Genomic DNA, 21,206 nt, shown 5'->3' on the forward strand with positions numbered 1-21,206 from the left:
TGATGAAGGTTCTTCATCTGGAAGAAATTCCACATCAATGTGGACAACCAAGAGAAATAAATTGTTAGAAAGGGCGATAACTATTTATGACAAAGACACTCCTGGCTATTAGAAAAATGTGGCTTCGATGGTTGATGGGAAATCTCTTGCTGAAGTGAAAAGGCACTATGATGTTCTTTTAGATGACTTGACTTGCATTGAGGCAGGGGAAGTGCCTTATCTCAACTATAAGTCTTCAAGTTCTAAAAATGGCAAGGGCTCTGGAGGCAAGAATTCTAGCAATTGAGGGGACAAGGAGAATAGGTATGTCTCAAATTGTTTCATACTTTTTACTAGTGGATATCATGACCCTCAACATTTAGATCTTTGAAGTAATCATTATGAGAGTTTTGAAAGCTAAGGATGCTTTGAAGTATTTTTTGCTTTGTCCTAATGTAAGATAAATATTTTTTCCTTTTAACTACTTGGATCTATGTTTTTATTAAAGCCTCCAGTATATGTCTTAAAGAGATTATGTTGTAGAACGTACAACAATGTTGTTGGATCTTACTACTCCATGCTTCATTTCAACTTAATAAGAAACTCGCTCTTAAAAATTACAAATTTTTTTTTAAGTGGGCATATCTTCATGAATTTGACTGTTATTTTTATGGAATTGTAATCTTACATCATATATTGTTATCACTTTTACTCTCACAATATGAACAACTTACTTATACTTGACATAACTACAATCTTGCATTCTCAATTGCCCAAGATTGTTGGCATTTTGTCCTTGATAAGCTTAATTTCCATATGCCATTACCTGATTCTAGATGGGATTTATTCCAAGCATGGCCAATCTTATTCTATAAATCAATATTTTCATGTCTTTGGAAGTGCATCCCTACATTTGTAATATGGGCAATTTGGTGGAAAAGAAACAAGATAATTTTTAGATAGACGTCATCTCCAATACCTCAATTTTTGGAAGGATTAGAGAGATCAATTATTGAGCTTGTTAATGCTTTAGTAAGATAATATAAGGGCAATCATGTTTTTTCACCTTGGGATGGCTATGTTATTCAATAATGGAAGGGTTTTCTTTTTCCTCATCTTCCTACTCCTTTATGTCCATCTAAGATTCCTCTTATTCAAGCACAATCCAAGTGGATTCCTCCAAGTGAGGGTTTTTCCAAACTAAATTTTGATGGAGCCTCTAGAGGAAATCTAAGAAACTCTAGCTATGGCATAGTCATTAGAGATTTTTAAGGTCATTTGATTGCAACAAAATCATCTTCTCTCCCTCAATGTACTAATAACAAAGTTGAAGCCTTGGCCTTACTTTCTAGTTTGGAATTTGCAAAATCACTTTCTATATCTAAGTTACATGTTGAATGGGATTCATCCATTATTATTAATGTGTGTATTAAATATCATGTATATAATTGGTCCATACAGTATATATTATATCAAGTATGGTCTCTTCTTGATTCAACCTCTGAATGTTGCATCATGCATATTTATAGAGAAGGCAAACTTCTAGTGTATTGTCTGGATAATTTGGGTACTGACAAGGTTTATATTAACTCTTTACTTTCCCCACTTAACCTCCTTGATGTCCCTAACTTGGTAAATAGTATGACAAAAGAATATGTTTAGAATAAGGTTGAGTCCTCATATTTTATTTGATAGTAAATCATGACTTCTCTATAATTTTGCATATTTTTTCTTTTATGGATCTCACTTGTTCTTTTCAGATATTATATGTAGCTCAGGGTCTTAGATCACACTTGCATCAGATGGCTTTCTAATATCATGGTCTTAATTGAAGTTTTGGATGTAGATTAGTGGTGGTAATCTCTGTGATAGTTTTTGGTTAGGCTCTGGGTCTTGTCTTTGGCACCAATCAATGAATTGTATTCATATGAGTTTTGGGCTCTTTGTAATTACTATTTTCTCAATCTAGGAATCTCTAGGACAAGATTTATTAGCATTGATAGATACTCTCTCTTGACGTAGTATTTCTTCTTTTGTATCCCTTTTTCGTATCAAGCAATAATCGAAGTTTTTCTTTTCTATTTTTTTTTTTCTCTAGGAGCTTTTTTGAACTAGATATTATTAATATAAATATAATATTTCACCAAAAAAATAAAAATTGGAAATAACATTAAAAAATAGCATTGTTTGATTTTCTGGGAAAGGCTTAGAAAGCATTTAAATTAAAACTTTCACTAGAAAATGTTAAACAAATTAGTAAAAGATATTAGTAGTTGACAAGAGAATAGATTTGTAAATATATAATTTTTATACATTATAATATTGACATGATTTGTTGTTGATAATGACATTTCAAATCAAACTCTATAGTCTATGATGAAAAATTGAAAAGAAAATTGTTATGATTTCCAATAGCACATATATTGTCAATGCTATATATATTATATTTTGGATGTTCTATAAAATGGTATTTTCAACTCCATGTTGATTAAAGTTCTACTTCCTTGTGTATAGGAAATTTATGTGCATGAAGCTGACACCATGGTTGTTCCTCTCTATATCAATGCACAATAGCCTTTAGCATTGACTCCTATAGCTCCAACATTTAATGTTAGATATATTTTCACTATGTAATTGTGTTTTCTCCACAATTACAATTGTATTTATTGACTTAGATAGCTCCACATTCTATACTCATAAACACACTTTTTTTTTCAATGTGTGTAGAAAATAGTTGTAGAAATGTAAGAAAGAAGGGCTAAAAGACAAATGCAAAGTCATTATATTAGCAATCCTACACACCCCATTAAATATTAATAAAATTCTAATCAACCGCTTACAAATGTTCCCAATTGATCCATCAAGAAACATCCCCACCCAAATTGGACCTGCAAGATGTACATGGACCCAATTTCCATTTTCTTGTGATATCAAATCTGACAAAATATTAAAAACTCTATAGATGAAAAAAACTATTATACTACAAATTCTACACTATTAAAAGACATTATATTCCTTGGCAAAAGTTCACCTTATTACTTAGCATCAATTCATAATTAAATACAATAATCTATTACATGTCATAATTAAATTCATTCACAAAACTTCTATAAGAGAATAAAAACTTATTACAATTGCAGTGATATTCAATCAAATAATAGCATTGTATTCAAATTTTCCACAATACCTCCCCCACCAAAAACAAATAACTAACATAGATCACGATGATATCCAATCAAATAATCAACACAAAAAGAAAGAATGCACATCTAAAATTCTACTCTAAAATCATGTCAAGATTATGTATATTTTTTAATGTCATAATTGACTGCATTTTGTATAATTTGTTTTGAAACTCTGAAAAAAAGATCCACATGTATATTACATTATGTAGGTTGGGTATTAGGCAATGATTTGGGGATTAATTTTTAATAGCTCCCCTCTTTCAGAGCTTTGATGTGGCATGTACTCACTTTATAGAAAAGTTTCCCATGTTTGGCAAGGTTAGCATATTAGCTATATTTTGATTGGTTATTAGATATATTTACTAGATATTTTAGGGGCAATGTTATTGTAAAATAATTGAATATCTTTTTCAAGTTACATTTAACTAGTAAACAAAGTTATTACATTTTATCTTTTGTGTTTGTATTGCACTTTGATGATGTAGGTTGAGTTCAATGGTGGTAATGCAGCCCCTATTTACAAGTTCTTTAAATCAATTAAAGGTGGATTTTTTGGTGATAGCATAAAATGGAACTTTACTAAGTTTTTGGTTAACAACGATGGAAATGTAGTTGATAGATATGCACCCACAACATCTTTTTGGAAGATTGAGGTTTTTGAAAATCATATTTTTTTATTTTTTCAATTTTTTCAAATTGGTTTTATTTTTTTTATGACACATCTTATAGGAATAATGGCTAATATATGTATCCTTATATTTGAAGGAAGATATCAAGAAATTGTTGGATGTTGCCTAATGCATTGAGAAACTATGTTATAGCTATTCTTCCTACTTACACTAAATGTAAGAAGCAATAATTTAACTGAGACATGTTTCTATTATGCCCATACAAGAAAAAATGGATTAGTAGTTACCATTCATAGTACATAATAATATTTTGCAATAATTGGAGAGTGCTCATGGCTCACTTTTTGAGTGTTGTTGTTTGATACGAGTGTCTGGTTTAGGTTTAGGATTGACATAATGCAAATTAAGCTATTCATGTATATAGATAAGCTAGTCATGGATATAGATTCTCATGGTGTTGTTTAATTAATGAATCTATTCCCATTAAAGAATTAGAAGAAATAAAACCTAAGTTATTTTTCTTACTTAAATGTGTAATAAATCTTGTTTATAATAATTTTGATTCCAATATAGTCTACCATTGTATTTTGTTTTGTATATTCTGTAAGGAAACTTGGCAACAAAGAATATAACCGTTTCCACATAACCCATAATAGATCTGAAATAAACACGGAATTAAAATCCACATGCAAGAGAATAGACAACATACCCAAAAAATGTGACACAAGATATACCCTGGGAAACCCTCATTGAGGGAAAAAACTCAGCCTCCAAAAGCATCCATCACCATGTATTATTCAGCAAAAATACCATTGCCATACAACCATGGAAGCCTTCATGGCCATAGCCACAACTGAGCAAACTATGTGAACAAGCATGAATCCACACATCCCATGCCATGCTTTCAACCTCACAAATGCTCCCTTGGCTAACCTGTCAAGCCTTGTCCCGCTCGACTCTTGCCTTTTGTCTTCTTGTCACTCTTTCTCTCTCTATACAACAACTATCCTTGTGGCTGCTTATATAGTAGCAAGTCCCACAAAACCACCAAGTGGTATTACATAAACCATGTGCTAAAACCATGTGCTACCTAATCCACTGACCCCAAATTTAATATTGGGCATTTAATTCTTTTCCCCAATATTAAATAATTACATAAAATATTTTTACAATGTTACAATACAACTCATCAAGAATATTCCATGGGAATCTTTACATGTTGCACGTCCATCTAGGCACAAAATTACATAATAAAATAAAATAATAAAATAACAATATTATGCAATGTGTGCAACACCCATTATCTCAACAATCTCCCACTTGTTGTATACATTGCATAGGGTCAATCCGTAGCCACACAAAATGAACAAGGGAACAATCCCTCCCAGCACATCCACCATCATGGATCAAAATACACCAAGTGCTCCATCCTGGTACTCACAACAAAATCAAAGTATCCAGCATCTTGAACATGAATGATCTCACCTCCTATTATGCCACTCCCACTGGACATACATAGAAGCCATCCAAAGAGAAAAAACCACCCAACCTGTCGCATTAGAAGATCATTAAATCCTGTACCAACTAAAAATTCCAAGCACAAAAACTTGATCCAAAGGTAATCACATGTATCTGTAGTTGTCAAAATATCCATAGCTGAAATAGCACTCACAGAAAAGTGCCAAACCCATCCAACTATCCATACCTCAAAGGTATAACAAGTGAATCTTATATCACCGACATATCCAATCTGCAACCTACAATCACAAGCCTCAAGAGCAATACCTACCACATATATACCAAGAAGCTCCCACTGCAAAAGATAATGTCAAATATATAACCAATCCACTCACAACATCTCAAAGAAGTGAATCCATGTAGTATCAAGGACATCCACAATACATAATCCAAATAACTCTAATAACAAGTCTCCAATGCTCTCCCAAGTTCTCCACAACCAACAAAGGAAAGAGATAAAGGAATAACCATGTCATCTCTCACATGACATACATGAGCACAAACTAGTGATCACAATCTCCAACCAATCTCAAATCTAATGTAGGCAAAACTGAACATCCAAGAAGATAACCAAGACCGGAGAAACCATGCAAATCATAACCTATATCATGTCCTTCTACACACACCTCTAGATGTAAACTGTGCAAGTATGATCTCCTCCATAAAACCCCAACAAGAAGCCTCAACAACACCCAAACCATACCATATAACTCATCATGGATGTAAGCCTCTCACAAGAAGATCAAACTCAATAAATCCATTCCTAAACCAAGGAATAACCATTCCTAATCCAAGAAAAATGCCCAATATAAAACCATCTCCCAAACTCAACCAGCATAACAACATATGCACATGGAGATAACCAATGCTAAACCATCTCTCAAATGAACCCTCCAGAACTAACTCATGTACCATAGCTCAAGATCCATATCCATGAAAGACAAGCATAAATATAATGCAACTGAGAGAAACAATGGGCTATACCTCTCAAGTAGCAAACCGCCGAGTAGACCAAGAGTGGGGAATGAGAATGCTCATCAAGATGCCCAAGTCTCCAACCAAGACTCATCTAAGAACAATCTCCTCTCAAGTCCATATCAGGTGACTGCCCCTCGGACTTCCTGCTGAAACCATCAACCGTCCCAACAAATACTTCTCTAATCTAAGAGAAATCAGCGTCACCACCATCTCTAAGTATCCATGAGCACCTGTAACCAATCAATCCATGCCAACTCCAAATGCAACATAGAAATATCATGAAGTATCCAGCTTATGATCAGTGTACTCAATACCAAGAAACTAAACCAAGATCAATGTCAAAGTTTCAACCATGGCCTCAGGAACATAAACATGACAACATGATCTTACCATCTCAACCAAAGAGATAACATGCTTCACATGAACATACCATAACATGTCGCATATCAAGAGTATACCATGACATAATAATGAAACCATCTTCATACCAAGGATAACATGCCAAATAAAAGCATAAACCACACCTTTACCAAGAACCCTGTGAGTCCTCAAGATGCAACCATCTCCACACACCATGAAGAAAACCATCTCCACATACCAGGAAGAACCATATCCAAGAACTCCATGCGTCCTCAAGATCTAACCATCTTCATACCATGAAGATAACAAGTGCACCATGCAAATATCAAAGATGCTTCTGCAGCAACAGGATCTAAGACAAACCTCCAACATCTACAAACACTCAATAAATATATCAATGCCAACAAAACTCCCACTCAACCGTGGTACCAAGTCACCTATGGCATCATAAAATCCATCTCCTATATGAAGATCCAAATCAAACCAGGAACTAATCCTGCACTGTCACCCCATCACTGTCACAAGCTCCCACTAAACTGTGTATCCAAGCTATCCATGACATCATGATGAAAACCCATCCTCTAACCATGAGAATCAACCAAGGCATCAAACCATCAAAGAACTCAAAGTGCACATCATGAGCTCCTCAAAAGAAACTAAATAACTATGATCCTCAACCAAGAAGATATACCACCATAACTATATCAGAAATCCAAGCTAATGAACATCAAGGATGTACCTATATAACCAATCATGTCATGCCAAAATCCATGACACCATGATCACATCCATGAATCGAGCATCTGGTTCTCAATATGTCCAACCTGTCAGCATAAAATAGTCAACCACAATCCTCCACCATGATTGTCCCTGGTAACAACATCTCATCCCTTCTACATGAAGAAATCAGTAAATCATGTGACTTAGGGCATAGACAACCCAAATCCAAGCCACCAATCTGAATATGCATCGATAATGAAAGATCAATGGGCAAAGACAACCCATAACCAAGCTATAAATGCAACCTATAAGTATAGACCGCTTACAACACTGCACAACTTGTAGACCCAACAAGTCATCATGCATATTAAAACCAAACCATATCATCATGAGACCAATATGAATATGAACTGAGTATCCAATGACATCAAATCTTAAATCTCCAATGCCATAAACTCACAATGTTACCATAGTCAAAATATGCCTATAAACTGTTCAGATAAATATATTACCAAATAAATCATGCCAAACTTGCACCAAATCTGAACCAATGTGTAGAGCTCTCCAAGAGCTTTCCGTTGACTACTCAAAGTCCAAAATCTGACTCTGTATGCCCAAGTTATGCCCTAATCCGTGCTCAAAATAAATAACATCTAACTTTAGGGCTCTCAAAACCTGACAAAATTTCAAAATCAGAGAACCAAACCTACACCATCTTGTAGCACTTTGAATTAGCTTTCCAACGCCTATAAGAACTCTAAAATCTGATATTCTGAGAGAAAGTTATGGCCATTTTACTAAGACAGTCTTTTTACCATTTTCAGTACGATTTTTCATTTTTAATTTTTTTCAGTGACGAAAATTCCGACGGGATTAAATTTGACGGCCATCATGGGCTGAAACTAAAAACCTCTTTCATTTCCTCTGAACATGGCCAAACTAGGGCATATTATATATCAAATTTTATGGAAATGTTGACCCGGATCCAATGGTGAGGTCTGTTTTTACCCAGGAGGTCATTTCTGCAAGCTACCCCCCAAAACCCTCATTTTAAATGAAACATCCGAAAAAATATTTTTGTCCAACAATTTCACATGCCCAAATCTTTTAACATCCCATCATAACAGCAAACCCAAAACCCTCATATCTGCAATAAATCATTCATATATCTTGCCCTTTTTTTTTTTAATCCTCTCATGCATTCCCATGGATTCAATCTAGGGTTACAATAATAAAACCATAGCTCTGATACCACTTGTAAGGACACTTGGCAACAAAGAATATAACCATTTCCACATAACCCATAATAGATCTGAAATAAACACGGAATTAAAATCCACATGCACGAGAATAGACAACATACCCACAAAATGTGACACAAGATATACCCTAGGAAACCCTCATTGAGGGAAAAAACCTAGCCTCCAAAAGCATCCATCACCATGTATTATTCAGCAAAAATACCATTGCCATACAACCATGGAAGCCTTCATGGCCATAGCCACAACCGAGCAAACTATGTGAACAAGCATGAATCCACACATCCCATGCCATGCTTTCAACCTCACAAATGCTCCCTTGGCTAACCTGTCAAGCCTTGTCCCGCTCGACTCTTGCCTTTTGTCTTCTTGTCACTCTTTCTCTCTCTATACAACAACTATCCTTGTGGCTGCTTATATAGTAGCAAGTCCCACAAAACCACCAAGTGGTATTACGTAAACCATGTGCTAAAACCATGTGCTACCTAACCCACTGACCCCACATTTAATATTGGGCATTTAATTCTTTTCCCCAATATTAAATAATTACATAAAATATTTTTACAATGTTACAATACAACTCATCAAGAATATTCCATGGGAATCTTTACATGTTGCATGTCCATCTAGGCACAACATTACATAATAAAATAAAATAATAAAATAACAATATTATGCAATGTGTGCAACACCCATTATCTCAACATATTCTACATAAAAAGTCTTATACCATTAGTTCTTTTGTCCAACTTACCAAGAATGATCGTTTCATAATTATTTCAATTTCCTCAATGATATGCTTAACTTTCTTTTTATAGTTATGCTAAATAGTGCCATGATTATTCAATCTATGGTCTTTTTACTTGTAGGTATGGCTTCCCATTGTATGTATAAATTTTAGAGTAAATTGAACAAGGTAGGGGTGCACTAACTCTAGACTTATTTTTTGATCACTTCTTCGTCAGCCTGTAGTCATTGTATTCTAGGTTCTTGATTATTTTCTTTGTTCTTAAAATGAATTATTTTATTTAAGATTCCTTATAAGTTTAAGATAGAGCAACATATTCTAGAAGTCAACTTCCCCCTATTTTACTTGCCTTTGAAAATTAGTCTTCAAGTCCCTGTATCATTTTTGGTTGGATAGTATGTAGCAGTGAGTAGATATTTGACATGTATATGAACAAGAGAAAAATAATAGTAAATAAGTTATTTTTCCCACAATTTATGTCTTTGTGTTAACAAATCGAATAGGGGATGTCACAACTAGATTAGGGAAAAGGTTCTTTATGATGTATTCTAAATTGGATAGGGAAGTTATAGCCATAGGAGGACTTTTGAAATATCTTAGGTCTCAAATCCATGAACCCACAAACTACTATTATTTGAGTATCTTCAAGTTCAAACATTTGAAATTGGAATAGTCAATCTATGAAATAACTAAAACTCAATCTCCATTTTCCCCTTGAAGTGAGAAACACCATTAGATCAATAAAAATTAAGGTGTCTTCTAGTAAAGAAGCTAATGTTTCTCCCAAAATTATCCATTTTTAATCATAAGTGTTGGTATTTTCCCTCTCGATAAAATTAGGTTTTGTTGTCAAACATGTCCAACAGTTACATTTATTTGAATACTCAAATGGCCCAATGTCACAAAAAATAAATTTTAGACCTTAGGTTATATTTATTTCCTAAGTATACAAGTGACCGTGTATTATTAATATTATGGTGGGCCTGCATCCTTTCCTCCATCCGATCTTCCAAGATCTACAGCTATTGCTTTCTCATTGTCAAAAATTGCATGACCTAAAGTCTTAACAACAAAGTGACAGTGAACTACGTATCTTGGGTGGGCCTTTCCTTCTCAGTGGCTAGTGGATTTGTTAGACGAAGTATAGTTGGTGAGTTTTTATTGGTGCTTCATGAAAGTGGGTTAGTTTCTCAACATACTTTTGTCTACTTTTAGACTTAGGATGATCAACAGTTGTCACTATATCACAATGCCAAAATACACATTCATTTTCCTTAGCAAGATAGCAATGGTGTGACATTTGGACATGTGGGTCCTATTTCCATTGTGGGTCATAGACAAAAGGAAGGATGTCAGATGAGTTGGCACGAGGCATTGTTCTAATTGGTTGAAGTACTAACATGGTTAATACATCTTTTGGACTATCAGTTGGATGCAGATCTAGTGTCATCATTATGTCACTAGCCAAAGATGCAAGGTCATTATCCATGGTGACATAACAATGGTTGGACACATGTCTCAGCAGGCTTAGTTACAAAGTAAATAGTTACGATTAAGTTTGCATTTTCCCAAGATAAACAGAAATTAAGTTTAAAAGGTGGCAAGGTCAAAAGGATAGGGTGGTCAACTCGTAACGACTTTGCAAGGTGGAAAAAGTAAATAATATTATTCATCCATGTGGCTCATCATGGTTGCTTGACCTAGTTAACTACTAATTCTTGATTATTTGTCAAGTCAGGGATGGAAGAAAGTAGTTTCTGATACACTATATGATCTCCATGGTCGATCCTAACCACTCTCGAATGAATGTCATGCTAGAAAGATGTGAAAGACATGTTTTTTGCCAATTGGTTATCCATTTGAAGAGTTTTAGCATTAATGCCACCATTCCATATCACCTTCAGGGTTTCTTCCAATAAGGGTTTGATGATTTTCACACCTCTGAAGTGTTAGGAATAAGGTGTCTCAACCTTGGATAATTCCTATTCTTATTATTTGTCTTGTAAATGTATTTTTTGCGAATAATATAATTGAGTTTGAGTGTACATGTCTAGTTGGCATGTTGATGTGTCACTCTACTTGCATGAGTCAACATCTTGAATTATGTGTAAGGAGATCATGACTGAAATGGTTATGATGGATTCCTATGACACATAAGAGCTATCTTTGGAAGATATGATGATAGGTGAAGATGTGAAGACATGTGGTAATTAATCATTGAGTGTTGTACACTCAAGTCTCCATCTAGCACGCAAAAAAAGTTGAATTTCTACTTTTTTGGAGAATGGTAAAATCCTAATACAGTTCTTTGGAAGTTGCCCTAAAATGGAGAGTGCATGACATCAATGACTTTAGGATTGCAGATAAGTGAGAGTGGAAGTGTATTGTTGGTAGTTTTTGTTGTGACTAGATTTTTCTTCTGTGTCCTGAAAGAACTTGCATTGCAAGTGTGTTGTAACCTTTGTGTTGAAGATAATACATTGTGCAAGTTTTGAAGGAGTGGGGTTTGTTTTACCAAAAGGTTTTTCCCTACTGGCATATCTTTGTGTTTTTGTTTTCTTTCTCTATCTATTTTATGTATTCATGGTTGACTGCAATATTGTTGTTTACATAATATCGAATTTGAAATTGTAAGGATTTAATTACAATTTACACAATACTTTCCTTAAGGGATTAGTGTAGGAAGTTGTTTCCACACCTAAGTTTTCTTACAAGCGGTATTAAAGCTTGATCAATTTTTGATCTTTTATACATGAAAACCTAACATATTGGGAGCACATGTAAACAAGCAAATGTTAGTTACATACATATATCAATTATTCAAAAAAAAACCAAATACAACTAACACTATGCTTGAGTTTTGCAACTCAATGTAACTGAAAAGAAACATCATCATGCAACCTCAAAGTAGCTCAACAAAGGTGCCCATAAAAGGCCCTGTTGGTTTGTTTTAGATTTGAGGGATGTGAGTGTGTTCTCCCAAAACACAACTATTTGAATCCCTTGGTAAAAAATGCAATATGAGATGAATAAATCTAAGACTAAATGAGTGGAGAATTCCTTCAAGAAATGGCTATGAGTGAGCCAATCCTCAAAGGATTCTAGGATGTGATATGGAAAATGAAAAGAACCAAACTAACAATGATAATCTAACATGAGATGCAAGCATAAGTACAAAAAATCTAACATCTACCAAAGGTTAGTAGCAAATATGCAAATCACAACTAAAAGCTCTAAAAAAAAACTAGCATGATAACAATGAAAATGAGCTCTATTTATAGGCTTGAGAGAGGACTTGGGGAGGTGGCATCTATGTGGCATCCACATAAGTGCTACAAGGGAGACATGTAGACAAGTCATGCAAAGGTCAACATTCAAAGTTTTCTCACACATGTGTGAGCAAACTTGAAGGAAGGAGTGGGGGACAAAGGTGTAAGAAGTGTGGAAGGTCTGAGAGGTGTGAGAAGTGTGAGGGTTCCTCACACATGTGTGAGCACACACTTAGGAATTAAAAAGGGGTTTAGCAAGGTGTTCAGAAAAATAAGTGGGATTAAGTAGTGGGTAGGCTTAGAAGGATGAAAGTGATGGGTGTAGACTAGGTTTTAGGATAGGTTTAAGACTAAATTAAATAGGATTTAATTTAATCATAGGTTTAAAGAGTTTAATGGAAGTGGAGGGAATTAAATAAATAAGATTTATTTAAAAGAGGATTTATGGAGGATCATGCATTAAATAAATTTAATACATTAGGGATGGAAGTATTTAAATTAAATTTGAATACATTAGGAAAGTGAACCTATTTAATTAAATAAGTAGAAGAATATGAAAAATATAATTAATTAGTAAATAATTAAATATAATGTCAAAGAAAATATTAACTGAATTAATATAGTGTTTTGGACAATTGTAAGTGTATACATTTTTCCCCTCTTTGATGTAATGTCAGGACGACATTATATCAAAGAAAAGAAAATATAGGTTGTCCCAGAAAGAATAGAAGTTCTAGGAGTGGTGTCAAAGAAAAAATAGAGGAGAGTGCCCCCCTCGCTAAAATAGCGCAAAAAATAAATTTTGGGCAATTTTTGCAAAAATGTCTTTAGATGAAAATAAATGGGGATAAATGAAGACTTTGCTTGACTTGGGGGTAAATAGGGGATCAACATGGCTTGGATAGGACACGGGCTCAAAAGAGGTCCTTGGAGGCCTATGTAAGCCTCCAAGGGGCTCAAGGAAGGGTCATTTGCACACCTAGAGAACAGAGAACCAGAGCGAAGGATGGACCCCATCGATAGATTGTAGCATGGAGAGCGCATCTGGGAGCATCAAAGACCAGTGGAGATGGGCCCACCAGTGAGTTGACTAACCTGCCTTGTCAACTTTTTGATTTTGTAGGTTAAATTGCATTTATGGCCCATTAATGAGGTCAAAAACTCGGTCGGGGTAGAGACGACAATCTCTGCCCTATTGTCTACACAGACAACAAAACTAAGATAGGGAGGTATGTAGAGATGATAGGATCCATCCTATCATTTGCGCAGATGACAAAGGGGAGAAATGGGGAGTCATAGACAAAGTGGAGACAACGATCTCCGTGTTGTCATCTCTATAGATGACAATCTAGCAGTCACCAATGGGGACCAGTGTCTATGCAGCTGCTGAAGATGTCAAAATGACATCTCTAAAGACTATCATCTATGCTGATTAGCATCTACGCTAATTAGCATCACCTCATATCGGCATCTGCATCAATCAATGTCTACACAGATCAATGTCTACATGGATCTATGTTTTTTTTTATTGGGACAAATTGGTAGAGGACAAGGGATGATGCCCCATACGAGGGCGGCATAAGAGAAAAGAAACTGACCATGTGCATGTCTATGCTACAGGAGGAGATGTGGTATTCTGGTTATGGGAGCATTATCTGTCGACCATGGTTTTGGAGGAGAGACTTACAAAGGTTGAGTGGGGACATGTTAGACTATGTGGGCTAGAGCATGTGCACGAGTGGCCGAAATTGCGAGCACATTCCACTGGTAGAAATTTGGCAAATAAATGACTACATGACTAAACATTTTAGTCATGTGACTAGAATTTTTAGTCATGTGACTAAAACTAATCAAATGCTACTAGTTATTTGTAATTTACAAGTATAAGTGACTAAATAAATGATTGATTTGGTCATTAGGTAAAATCATAGCTAAATAATTGGTATGGTAGATGAAAATGATTAAATAAATGACTATTTCTTCTCTATTATTTTTTATTTTGAATTTGATTGTAATCCATAGATATTAAGCCTCCCTCATGGGAACCCTACATAAGCAAGTCATTTTTCCTCCTAGGTAACTTATTGCACCCAAAAATACCTATTTCATGGAAGACATTTTCTCTTAGTGTAGTCATAATGGCTTTACATATTTTATAAAAAAAATGAACATTTATGTTCTTTAACTTTTATTACTCAATATGTTAATATATTATTTATATTTTAACTATGATTTGAATCCAGTTTGATTTCCTTATTATGTTAGCATGTCAAATATACCAAAGAGTAATATTGGTCAACTTCACTAATAAAATATGATTTAAAAAATCAAAATGCATTTTGAGAACTATTTTGCATACACTTTTATTTCAAAAGGTCAAGTATAAGTTATTTTCATAAGCAATTAGATTAAACTTACATGGATTGTATAAACATAATGTCTCTAAATGTAGTTATATCTAGAAGTATTTCTTTAAAAATGGAAGGTCAAGTGGAAATAAAATTATATTTCCCAAAAAGATTATTGATTAGGAAATTATTTAAGTATGAAAATTAGGATGGTGATCATTTTAGTCTATTTATTTCCATATTACAATTTAGTATAGCAATGGGTTGCACACTACTAGCCATGCAAGTAATAAATGAAACCTATATATTTAAGAAATGATAAACCTCAAACATGAGTTAAATAAACCATATAATAAATAAAATGGTATTCTATGCATTAGAGTTTAATAAACATATTTTATTAGTACGAATAAATTAATTTTTATTTTAGTTGTTATTATATGCACTGATTCGTATGACTGAGTGTGACAAGAGCATAAGCATGTAGAGATCATACAAATGAAAATGTTTTTCATTACATAGGGGAACGATACTTATAGATGGTTTTGACCAATAGATGAATGTATTGTATGTATGGAATATAGCAATAAAGATTGAGAAGATCAAAGTCACCAATATACCTTACAAGCTTTATAAATATTAATTTCTCCATAGTAGATATTATTTCTTTTTATTTATTATTTTATTTAACATGTAGTTCATAAATGCATGACTAAAATAAAACCCTAAGTATAGGTATAACTCAGTTATATTGTGCATAAAGGATGAACTTGTGACCCTAGAACAAAGCTAGAACCATGAACTCAACCAAATATAGAACATGGTTTAAAAGGTTTTACAATAAAACGTAACTAGAAATATGGCATTTCTAGAGAAGTTATCTTTTAGATTTCAAATTCAAAATAAAATTAATAATTCCTCAATTCTAAGACTAAATGCATTTATTTTCTATATTTAGATCCATTCATAATAAAATACATTGTGCCATAAAATATAACACATTTTTCTTTTATTCAAATTTGAATGTGATTCTTAGACAAGAACCTATAACACAATGGTTCTTAGATTCAAACCTTGTGCAATTTAACAAATAATAATAATTAATCACAACAAATAATAATAAACTTTAACTTCAGTCTATTACACATAAAAAATTAACAAAAACTTAAATTTGAATGTGATTCTCATTTGTTCCATATTTCTTTTCAAATTAATTTATTACACCTCTATATATATTAAATCTAAACTATAAATTATGATACTTACTTGTTATAGCTCTTATAATGTTATAAATTTAACATTCATGATCAATTTTATTTAATATTTATGTTTTTTCTCAATTTCTAACTTGATTCATTTTTTTCTCTAAGGAAAAAAGTGTTATGAATATGAATGTTTCACTTATATTAAATATGATATTTAGACACCTCTCATACTTGATGATATAGTTGTTGAAACAAAATTCCCTATAATACATAATGATTAACCTAGTGAAGATCCTTATCATGATTTCCTCTCTCATGTGTTATACTTATTCCTCATTATTTATCATATTCACATTAAGATTAGCTTGAGAAACCTCATCTTGTCCATTTTCTATATCGTGTGGCTTAAGAGAAGAACCCGATTGCAATTATGAGAAAACATTAACAATAGAGAAAAAGAAAATTTAATTGCATTGAATCTATTGAGGGAAATTGTAAAATAATACCCGTACCTTATTTTTGTTATCTTTGAACTTGGCGTGCATATTGACTAACGCATTTTCCTGAACCTCAAAAGGGCATCTTAGAGAAAGTTTGGGGGAGACAGAAAAAAAATGTCGAGGTGCCTGGATAGTCCTTGGGGAGTATAGGGATTTCCTCTCTTGATATACTTGCGTAAGATATGGGATGGAGGTGAGGGTTTTATTTCTTAAGCCCTGACATTCCCCAATTTCCTACTTGTCATTGTTGTACAATTGTTGAATTGTATTGTATCGTTTCAGTGTCAATCGATCTAAAAACTTTATCACACATGAACAGAAACTTTATGTTCTGGATTCAAGAACTAGAAATGCTTTTTTTATTTCTCTAAACTATGGCATTGCTTATAGCCTCATGTCTATTCAAATTTTCAAGTTTTAGTGTTTTTCACATAAAATGATGTAAGATTTATATCGTTTTAACCGAGAGGAGGAAGATATTTTCTTTATCATGCACCTTTTGAATATTGATTTTATTTATTAGTCAATTTAGACCTTCCAATCTGAATGAAAATCCTTCTTTGAGATTTATTTAACAGTATAAACCATTTCTCTTTGAGTTTGCAACCCAGCCTTAAGCTGCATGGTTGTTCTGTAGACCTTCCTTAAATATTGGATTCAGGAGTTATTTTGTAAATTTCCAGACCTTTATTGTCTGTGTCATATAAATTATGATTGGATTGGAATTATTCCCAAGCTTGGATGATTAGTTCTACATTTCATTTTATTTAAGGACCTGAATCACTCATCAAGGAGTTGGGATGACTACAAGCTAATAAATTATCTTTCAACTTCTTTTTGTACATCCAGATTTTAAATTATCATGGCTCAAAATACTTGAGACGAGTGATTAAACTGAAGATCGTGTAGATAAATTGAACTTCTAGACTAGGGTGTGCTTAGGTATATGAATTTCAAGTTGACCTGATTTAAATATATGCTCTGTCTTTTCTATTGTCCATAGTACTTGTTAAATTGTACCTTATAATACACTGCTTTTTCTTGACATTTAGATTATTTCAGAGTCTTAATCTTGATTGTTCCATTTTGTAAATCATTTTGTGGTGTGCTTTTTTCAACAATTTTATGTCATATTAGTGTTGGTGAAATTTCATTCAGCCTAGATTATTCTACTTATTTTAAATTTTTAAGCATTGTCTTACCAGTGAAATCTTGTTTTCTGTGTTAGGGCCTTATTTGTTGACAATGAGAGATAAAAGTGAATAAAATGAGTAAAACAAATCGAATAATGGTGGAAACCTTTGAGGTGAGTGATTCAGAGGAGATAGTACAAACTTGATCTACCAGATTGTGTTTTTGAAGGGGGATTCACTGTCTTGTTTATGTAATCTATCTAAAAATCATTCGAGTCTGCAACTAGCCTGAATACTATTTTGCAAATTTGGTCATGGGAATTCATAATGCAGAGCATCTAAATCTTTATATATCGCTGTGATGAGATGAATTATTTCACAAAAAAAGTGTGGTCCTTAGAAACTCATGGTACATATGACATTGGTTTTGGATCAAGGTCAAAGGGATAGAATGACATGTTCATTGATTTTTTGTTTTTCAATCAACTGAATGTCTGGTTGTTCTTTGCCATGGTTGTAATACATGGTTGGCTGTGTTCTCAACTTCCATACAATGACCATCTTTTTTTTTTTCTTGTATTCTCATTTGCTTCCAAAATTTATCTTGAGAACCCTTGGAGTTCTACTTGTTGCAGTACAGTTGTTTCACTTGTATCATGTTAGTAGCATTTAGTGGCATCTCCAAAGTTCTCTCTGAAAGGGATCATAGTATCCAAGATCACCTGAGAAACCATGCACATTTGAATAATTTTATTCATTTGAAGAATCACATTCATGTGAACAAGTCAAAAGATATGTTGGATAAGCAATTTTTAGCAAAAAGCTCTCTTATGAAAAATTTAATCACTCTTCGATGGTCACGATCTCTGAGGGACCCCTCTACAAGTCCATCATGGAATTCTCCTATTATGGACTCTATAATGAAGAAGCTAGGAAGGGAGAGTGCAATTAATCTAAATAATCTTCAAGGCATAAAGTCATTCGTTGGTGATTATAGGAAAGAAGCTAGAAGGGTTGTTAGTGCCTTGCCACTTTCTCAAAGTGACACATCAAGGAAAACAACAGTTGTATTTACAGGATCTGGCATGAAAGATTCAGTTGAAGATGATAGAAGACTAAGGAGAAGAAGGAAAATCATTTCTAATTCTCTTGCTGATCTCTTGCTAATAGTAGGTTGAGATATAGAGACTTCAAAACTAGAGGAAGGAAAAAGGGATTGAATGATGAAAAGTGGAAAAGTGAGTTTGAGATTGGAAGGAACCCTAAAGTTAGTAATTTGAATAGAAGAGGGTTGCCTCTGAGTGATGTTAAGAAAGATGTAGTACAAAATAAAATAATTTTAGGTTCTATAATTGGTAACAGGTATAATTCGAATCCTCAGTCTCACTTACATGTTTTAGCAAGTGGGGTGAAGAAATCCAAAAAGTGCAAGTTAAAACGAATCAAAAGACCTCACTTTGATAGCCCTAAACAAGGACAACATCATGATACTCCATGTCTATCTGATGCTTTGGATTCTATTGGTTGTGGAAAGATTAGTATTGTAGATTATTCATATTCACATAAGGCTACAGTTCAAACAGAAAGTGAGAAATCAAAAGTTGGTTATGCTTCTAAAAAGGGTTGTGGGATCCCTTGGAAGTGGTCTAAAATTCATGATAGAGGCAAGAGTATCTTGGACATGGTAGGTAGGAGCCTCTCTTGTGGGCTCTTGGATTCAACCACACAAAAAATTGAAGGCCTTGATTCACAAAGCCATTCTAGTTCTCATCAGGAACCTTCTACTACATCAGAAACATCTGATGCCTCTTTCTTGTCTTATGATTCAAATTATGAGTCTCTCCCTTTATTATTTGAGCCAGGTGCATCTCAACAAAGTGCAGATACAAATGCATCAGGAGAAAAGCTTTTAGGTGAGTTGGGTCTTTATGCTGACCACCAAATACATGTGAGAGAAAACTATCAAAACTGATTTAGAAACCAGATCAACAGATAATATCGGACATAGACAAAATACAAAGGGTGTTGGTTCTTCTAAATATGAAGAAAGGAATCAGAGCTTGTCTTAGAAGTATGCTCCCAAGACTTTTAGCGAGTTGATAGGGCAAAATTTGATAGCTTTGGCTCTTATAAATGTTTTAATCAAAGGGAGAATTGCCCCAATTTATGTGTTCCATGGGCCTCATGGAACAGGTAAAACTTCATGTGCTAGAATTTTTGGAGCAGCCATGAATTGTCATTCTTTGGATCAGTCTTACCCTTGTGGATAGTGTCATCCATGTTTAGCTTAGAGTCTTGGAAGGAATTCACAAGCTAAGGAAATTGGTGGAATTGGAACACTTGGCTATGATTGTTTTCAGAGTTCTCTCACTAATACAGCTATGCATCCTCAATTATCTTCCTATGGAGTGTTCATAATTGATGATTGTGATATTTTGACTAGTGATGAATGGAATGCACTTTATAAGGTCCTTGATGAAGTTCCTTGGAATATAGTCTTTATTCTAATTACATCAAAACTAGATCATATACCTCATGTCATTCTCTCGAGGTGCCAGAAATATTTGTTTCCAAAATTGAAGGAAATCAATATTGTGAATAAGTTGCAAATGATTGCCTTAAGTTTAGAAATTCAATAAGTTAACCCATTGTATGTCATAGGGACTTGTTGAACCACATGTCCCAGCACATGTATCCTTTTTCATCAATAATTCCATTCTCACCTATAATAATAATAAAATTGTCCCATCTTTTTATTGTAGTATAAATATTTTATTTAAAAAATAAGTGCATTACACGTGATCTTATTCTCCAAGATAGTTTAAAAATTCACCTGTAAAATTCCCAACTTACTAAAAGAAAACCTTACACATTAATACTAGAAGAATACAATGATTAATCTTCCAGGCATTTTTCTAGAATATTTACTTATTTCCATCCATATGTCAGGTCAACTATGTATCGGTTGTCATATCTTGCATCTCTTTATGGTACAAGATTAAAATTTTGGGAAAACCATAATATTAAAACTATATAGCCCATAGAAAAATCTTTAATTTTTCCAATATCCTTCACTACACATACCTGTTCCTCTCTCATTGCATACATAATAGTCAAAATAAGATCCTTTCCTTCAACAAACATATCATGTGGAAAGAAGTTTCTCATCTCTTGGGAGGTAGAGATCATCCTTTATGTTACCACTATTAATTCGAAGACTTAAAAATCGATCCTCTAAAATAGAAATCAATTGATAACCAGTGTGAGTCACTTTGGCAACATCACAGTTGTAGGAGAAAGGAAGTTTATCAACAAGACAATATGTTGCAGGCATTAAATTCAGCAACATAACACATTGGGTCTATTGGGAATTTG

At 33.6% G+C, this 21,206-nt stretch overlaps 1 pseudogene; it reads left to right on the forward strand.

The window, feature by feature from the left end:
* The first annotated feature begins 18,487 nt into the window (after positions 1-18,487).
* LOC149552456 (protein STICHEL-like 4) lies at positions 18,488-20,470 on the forward strand (annotated as a pseudogene).
* Positions 20,471-21,206: the final 736 nt, after the last annotated feature.

This window comes from Cupressus sempervirens, chromosome 6, assembly GCF_028749045.1.
Source record: "Cupressus sempervirens isolate cs-2001-9-10 chromosome 6, ASM2874904v1, whole genome shotgun sequence".
Classification (NCBI taxonomy): Eukaryota; Viridiplantae; Streptophyta; class Pinopsida; order Cupressales; family Cupressaceae; genus Cupressus; species Cupressus sempervirens.